The following is a 6,868-nucleotide window of genomic DNA, read 5'->3' on the forward strand; positions in this document are numbered from 1 at the left end:
CAAATGTTGCAAAGTGGCAAAATGTTATGCTGTTGTCCTCAGAGAAGATAAAGTTGCTTCGCTTTTATGTCTTTTCTCAAACTCTCATTTTTTATATCACAAAAACAGACATAATTCCATATAAAAAAAGAATAATCCAGATCAGATCAATAACCATTCAAGGCTGTGAAATTAGCCAATGTTCTCCGAGTAGAGCTGGGTCTGCTTGTTGTTAAACCAATACTCATTTTCAGTTTCAAATCATTTAAACGCATAGGAGCCGATTAAATCTGATGTAGTTTTCACAATGCAGTTTGGCTATTTCATCTAAAGAGGAGAAAGTCATACTGATATGCAGCGCAGGGGTTGGCTGATGGTATAAGATCGGCCAATCATACTAAACATTTCGAGATGACCTGATCTTTGGCTGCAGCGCTGTCCTTTCATGTGGGCTGTGGCTTCACTGACGCATGTGGCAATAAAACGGGGGCCTCATATCCGACCAATGATTAACGAGGGCTCTTGTCAGTGTGAATAAAACTGAGGAAGTGGCAATTAAAGTGGGTCTGCAGGAGAACAAGATTTAGGTGCCACTGCTTGCTAATCAAGTCAGGAGAAATGGAGCTGATGGGAAATTGTGATGCAGCAACGACCCACGTCAAACATGCACTCACGTAGTCGCACACTTTTAAGCGTTTAACATGAAAAACTAAGTGTTGTCACTGATGAAATTTCTCCACAACGAGCCTCGGCCAGTTGTTTCTTGATCACAACTTTTACCCAATTAATCAGTCTCACTTGATCTTCGTTCACTAATCACCCTCCCAGCATACATACCTCACAGTTCAGTCGTTTTGCCAGATCCGCCAGTGAGATCCTGCCTGACGTGTCACCCATCTTGTTGTTACCTCATGTCCTCCGAGTTTGTTCCTTTTATTCCATTAAGCCAGCATTTATCATGTTTGCTGCCAATGTCCTGCTTGCCATCAGGTCTACTCTATAATAGTTATTGACAAAAGGTTATAATTACTTTCATGAACATTTACCTGACAGTGTAATCACAAATCACGCTCAGATGTGCGGTTACTTCCCAACATATAGCTGAACGTTTTGGGGAAATAAAGGTAAAAGTTATATTTTTGGCTTTCCCAAGCAATGAAAAAAAAATGGGAAAGACATTTTTTTCCCATTATCTGCATGTTTTCTTTATGCAGATAAAAAAAAAAACTATTTAATGATCTGTTTTTTTGAAAGCAGCCATTTATGGTGGCTCTGACTTGATTTGACAATTCACCTTGAACAGACCTTTCTCTGTCATTCTTTCTCTGACAGTGAAAGAATGAACAAACACTGAATAAAACACAAAAGCACACAAGGGGCTGAGACAAAAAAAGAAACTTTGTCATAAAAAAACATATATCCATCCTATCCTCAGGTGACGAAGCCATTAACTGAGTCTGTTTCAACACTTTTGAAACAAATCCTAAATCTTTAGTTCCTGTCAGTCAAACTGCTACTATGTAGTTCCAGGCCGTGCACAAATGTTTAGACTTTGGTCTCCTCTTTTGCCAAATAAAAGTTCACGCTTCAACACACTGTAGCTTGCATCTATCATCAGTGGGCCATGGAAAATATGAAGCAGAACTGCAGGAAGAATTTTTCAACAATATTTACTTTATTTGGAACTCAGTGGCTTTGAACGCCAGCGCTCGTCTTGGTTTTAACGTGCGGGAAAAATGCGGCGAATTCCAAAGCGCTACTTGAACTTCTGTACATTTTGTCACATTACAACCACACACTTTAATGTCTTTTTTATCTGGATTTTATATCGTGGACCAGAAGTGTAAAAAACAATGCATGATTTAAATTAGATTTTTCATAAATCTAAATCTGAAAAATGTTTCAAGCATTTGCATTCGGAGGCCAATACTTGGGACGACTTTTTGCCAAGATTTTCAGGGAAAGTCTCCACCAGATTTACACGTCAAAAGAAAAATTTTTGCCATTTCATCTCTGAGAAATAGCTCGAGCTCTGTCAGGTTGGATGGAAAGTTTCTGTGAACTGGATTTTCAACTGGATTGAAATCTGGACTCTGAGTTGATGTATCACACGAATGTGGTTTGATTCAAACCTTCCCATAGTAGCGCAGGTGTGCATGTTTTTTGGTTGTTGCCCCAGTGGGTAGGTGAACCTTCGTCCCAGTCTCATATCTGTTAAAGATATTTTCATGTGTTTAACTCCATGTCAGCTCTGACCAGCTTGATGCTTTATGCTGACACCTCCATGTTTCACGTACTGGGACTGTGCGCTAAGGGGATCTGCAGTCTTAGCTTTCAGGATTTTATGTGACCAAGAGTCTAAATTTTGCTCTCATCTAACCTGAGCATCTTCCTTCTTCCACATGTATGGACTGTGGCAAACTGAAGGTTTGTTATTCTTTTCTTTCGGCGATGTAAATGTATGCTCTCATTCATCGGCCTGGTAGTTTGAAGATGACAACTTCCTCTCTGATTTGTCTGCTGTGGTCTTTGGTCGTCCTGATGCTTTTCATTCTCTAATCGTCTCACACAGAACAGCTGCATTCATAAGGAATTTAATTTACACACACTTGTTGGTTGCACTAGAATTTCATTAAGGAATATCAGATTGAAAATTGTCACAACTGCACACTGCGTTGGTCTGTGACTACAAATCTTAATAAAATACTCTAAGATCTGCTGTTGCAACATGACAAAATGTGGAAAAGTCCCAAGGGATGACCACTTCTGCAAGGCAGTGAGTCATCTCATATCAAAAAGGTTAGATGAATTCAGTTTAATTTTTACCCAAACTCCTCTGCAGAGAGAAAAAAAATGCTTTAAAATCTAAAGGTATTTTACAAAGTGTAACAAGAGCGTATTTGGCAACGAGGGATGAATGAAAAGGTAGAGAAAACGTTTTAAAAGTATTAAAAAAGAGACTTTTACAACAATAAAAGTAGACAATATAAGTAAATATAAGATCTTTCTATGAGATTTCATCTGTCATTAGTTTATTTAATGTATGGTGCTAACTAGCAGCTACAGCTGAGTATTGGTTTGTGTTTTAATGCTATTCGTCTGTCCTGTCATCAATTGTGAAGTGTTAACACTGAGGCACTGACATAAAGGTCAAATACCCATTTTTAGACCCTAAAATCCAAAAGTCTTCAGTGCTGTATGTTCTTTGCGTATTTTTCTTAAGGTAACTGTTCCAGGAGGCTTAGTCGGATTGTGAGTAGGTATGTGCTCTGACTTTCCCTGCGTTTATCTTCCAGCTCAGAAGTTACGCAGGGATGAGTGTGCTGTGTGTGGCAGGCTGAGAGCAGGCTGCGCACAGCTCAGTGACGTTGCAGGAGACGGTGTCGGCCAGGAAACAGATAACTCACTTTCTCCTAACCTAGAAAGTGACCATCCTGACTTTAATCAGCACAACTTCTACCGAGGTGAATCCTCTACCGAGGTGACACAGCAAAATGTCTGCCTCAGCTCAGATATGACACAGCTGATGCTTTCAATGATGGCTTCACCTCCAGCATGACCTTTCCTACTCTGCCTGCAGGGCAATTTGTCAAATCGTCTCTGAGATCCGATGTCTGATAAAGATCAATACCTGCCGTTAATAGATGAACCCATATGTCGTGTGATCTCATTTTTCACATTAATCAGAAGGTGAAAGAATATGCTTCATTAATTTAGATGTTAAATTAACACACAGATGCAGATTCATTTGAAAAAAGGATCTAGTTAATATCTTTCCCTGGAAAGAATGATTTGAACTTATGAATCCTATCAAAGCATGTCGACAAATTGTTCTTAATCTCCAAAAATGTTCTTTTGTCCAGTGACTGGACCTTCCAGACTCAGGTGTCTTTATACTGGAGTTACTTGAGACACAGTCACTGCACTCAGGCGATCTCCATTCCAGTCACCGTGAGGCTAACAGCACCAAATGCCTGGACCTCGGTTTAATTATGTCAGTCACCTGCTTACGCAGTTTATTTTATGTATAATGTTTCTATCTAATTGCTCTTGTTTTGTAGAAATCAGTTTTCACTTTAACAGCAATGAGTTTCGTGTATTATTGTTTTGTCAAAAAAAAAAAACCCACCTCTTTCTATCAATATTTATTTGTAAAAGTACCACAGTAAAAATGGTAAAACATCCAAATAGGTGAATACTTTTAACGTACACTGAACCAACGCAAACAAAGATTGTGACTAAACGAACTTAAAATGGCTTCATTTATCACAATGGCAAGTATTCCAAGAGCAGCAGGTTTCCAGAGGACTCTCTCTTTTTTGTTGTGGTCTCTTGAAACCGAATGATCAAACGGTGACAGCTGTGAGGAGGAATGACGGCGGCCAGGCAGTTGTCTGTCCCTCACCGAACTTGTTTGGGCTTCCAGGAGGATCAAGGGCTAATCGCTGTTTCCACAGCGTCTCCACAGTCAGAGCTCAAAATATCGCAACAGAATCTCACCTTCACTGTCTGCTAAGTATGTAGCAGAAAACTTGGGGTTTGGAAACCACAAGTCGTTTCCAAAAACAGAAGCCATTTTAAGGAATAGAACAGAATGCTAACTTTTTAAGTTTACTTAAAAGTGGGAATTATGCAATTCCCTACAATGCGCATATTTTTAAACCTTTTGAAAAGGCTCTTCTATCAAACTAAACATCATTTAGAGCAGAGGTCTGTAACTCCAGTCCTGCCCTGCAAAGTTTGGATGCAACCCTGCTGCAACGCACCTGAATCAATAGGCTGAATTACCTACTTTGTGTGTCAGCACGTTTTGCAAAGGGCTGGTCGTTAACCGTTCAGTTGATTCAAGTGTGCTGGAGCAGCAATGCTTTTAAAAGCTCCAGGACAGTGGCTCTTGAGGACTGGAGTTGCACATCCCTCCTTTAGCAAAAGCCAAAATGTGCCAGTTTCTTAATTTTTTTTTGGTGGTCGAGGGTTGTGTCAGTCTTATTATATCTCAACCATACAATTTATTAAAAGTACAGGAATAATAGAAGTTAAAAGAAAATATATTAGTAAAAAAAATAATTCAAAAATATGCAAAACTATTCTATAATAAAGTTTCAATCCATTTCTGCTTATATATTTTTCTTGTTCTCCGCTTCCAAAATTGAAATCTCCTTTTTGTTCATGCTCAACCTAACGTTAATTGTAATGTGTTAAACTTTTCTCCACTGTGTATCAAGAACAAAAGACAGGTTCTGCTTTAAGATTTCTAACGTCATCTGCTGCTATTGACCAGGAACGGTCACAACAAGAGGTTGAGGAAGAACCAAATGCATGCAAGACGTCAAGAGGAGGACCATGGGCAAGTTTAAGGAATATGTAAGCAAAGAACGGAGTGAAGGTAAAATGAAAATACTAGGAGACAAAGGAATACATTGACACAGAAAGACTTTAGTGACAAATATATCAGTGCAAAACACAAGCAGAAACTGAAACCCAAAAACCTTGTCATGTTTTACGGTTGTGCAATGGTGAGGTAGACGCAGTGGACCCAGGTAGTCGAGAAAATGACGGTTTAATGACAAATAAGGCACAAAATCCAGGCAGCACAGGCGAGCAGAAGGCAATGAGCTCAGAACTGGTAGCAACTGGGAGATGCTGCTAGAGACAAAGACATTTGACGGCTGGATAGACGAGACGTTAGTTAGACGAGACAAGACACAGCTGGGACCAATCAAGGAGTAGACAGGACAACACTTAGACTCAACTGACACAGAAACCAAAACAAACACACAGGAAACTCAAATCCTCACAAAACCTGCCGATCATGGAGGATCTCATAACTTCCACAGCTTCCCCAACATCTGTATGAATCACACAGACTTGAATTGTTTTATTTCGCTTGTGTTGCACACTGATTCCCTGTATTCAGTTTCAAATATCAGCAAAGAAAAACAGCAAGAAGAAATCTCAGACGTTCACACTGTACAGTGTGTGCTCCTGTAGGAGCTTCCTCACACTAAACGTAAAGCAGATGTCTGGCGCACACGCAGCGCTGCTCTGCGCACAACAAACTGTCTCCAGGTGGTACAACGGAGCAAAAGGTTGGTTAAAGCTTCTTAATGTGATGTAATTCTGCACCGAGTCAAACAGAAGCAAATTTAATTTAAAAAAGTTATTCATATAGGTTTTACAAAAAAATAAAATTTTCTAAAGTTAAGGTTATCAATCTGTAAACATCTGGAAAAAATAAAGCGTCTCACTTCGAGTTCTGGACAAGACGAGACATTCCTCACATTTCGCATGTGCTGTGAGCAGGTGTCCCAGATCAGTATGGTTTATTTTGGACTTTAGTTGAGATTTTGTCAAAAATAAATAAGTAAATGTGAATGTTCCCTAATCAATATGTGAAAACACGTAACGGATTATGTATCTGGATCCCCGGAGGATTCTTCTGTCCTTTCAGTGAGACAAGATGTTTATTTTTACACGGTTGATTGCATGTCATTTGGCGAGAAGCAAATGTGATTGTGTTTTAAAGTAAACTTTGAAAAGATGTAAAGACCTCTGTTTCATGTCGTCTGTACAATTAAACCGAATGCTGATCTGTTTTTGTAAATTCACTGGAAGTTGCTGCACTGAACAAATGTTTCTTTAAACCTACTTTAAAAGAATCACTTCAACCTGAAAATCAAATCAGAACTATAGCTTGAGCAAAAGTAATAAAATTAAGTGTGAGAAATTAAAGTCATTTTCTTAAAGCTGGTACAAAGAAACATGTTTTTTTCTCGTGTGGTTGAGGAATGTTGCTTCGAAGCAGCCGTCAGCTGATGTTCATGCCAGAACGCAGTCAGTCAAAAGCTGATTTACTCTTCTTGTTGATGCTGATGAAGCTAAACCAGTG

This window comes from Poecilia formosa, unplaced genomic scaffold, assembly GCF_000485575.1.
Source record: "Poecilia formosa unplaced genomic scaffold, Poecilia_formosa-5.1.2 Scaffold11, whole genome shotgun sequence".
In the NCBI taxonomy this organism is placed as follows: Eukaryota; Metazoa; Chordata; class Actinopteri; order Cyprinodontiformes; family Poeciliidae; genus Poecilia; species Poecilia formosa.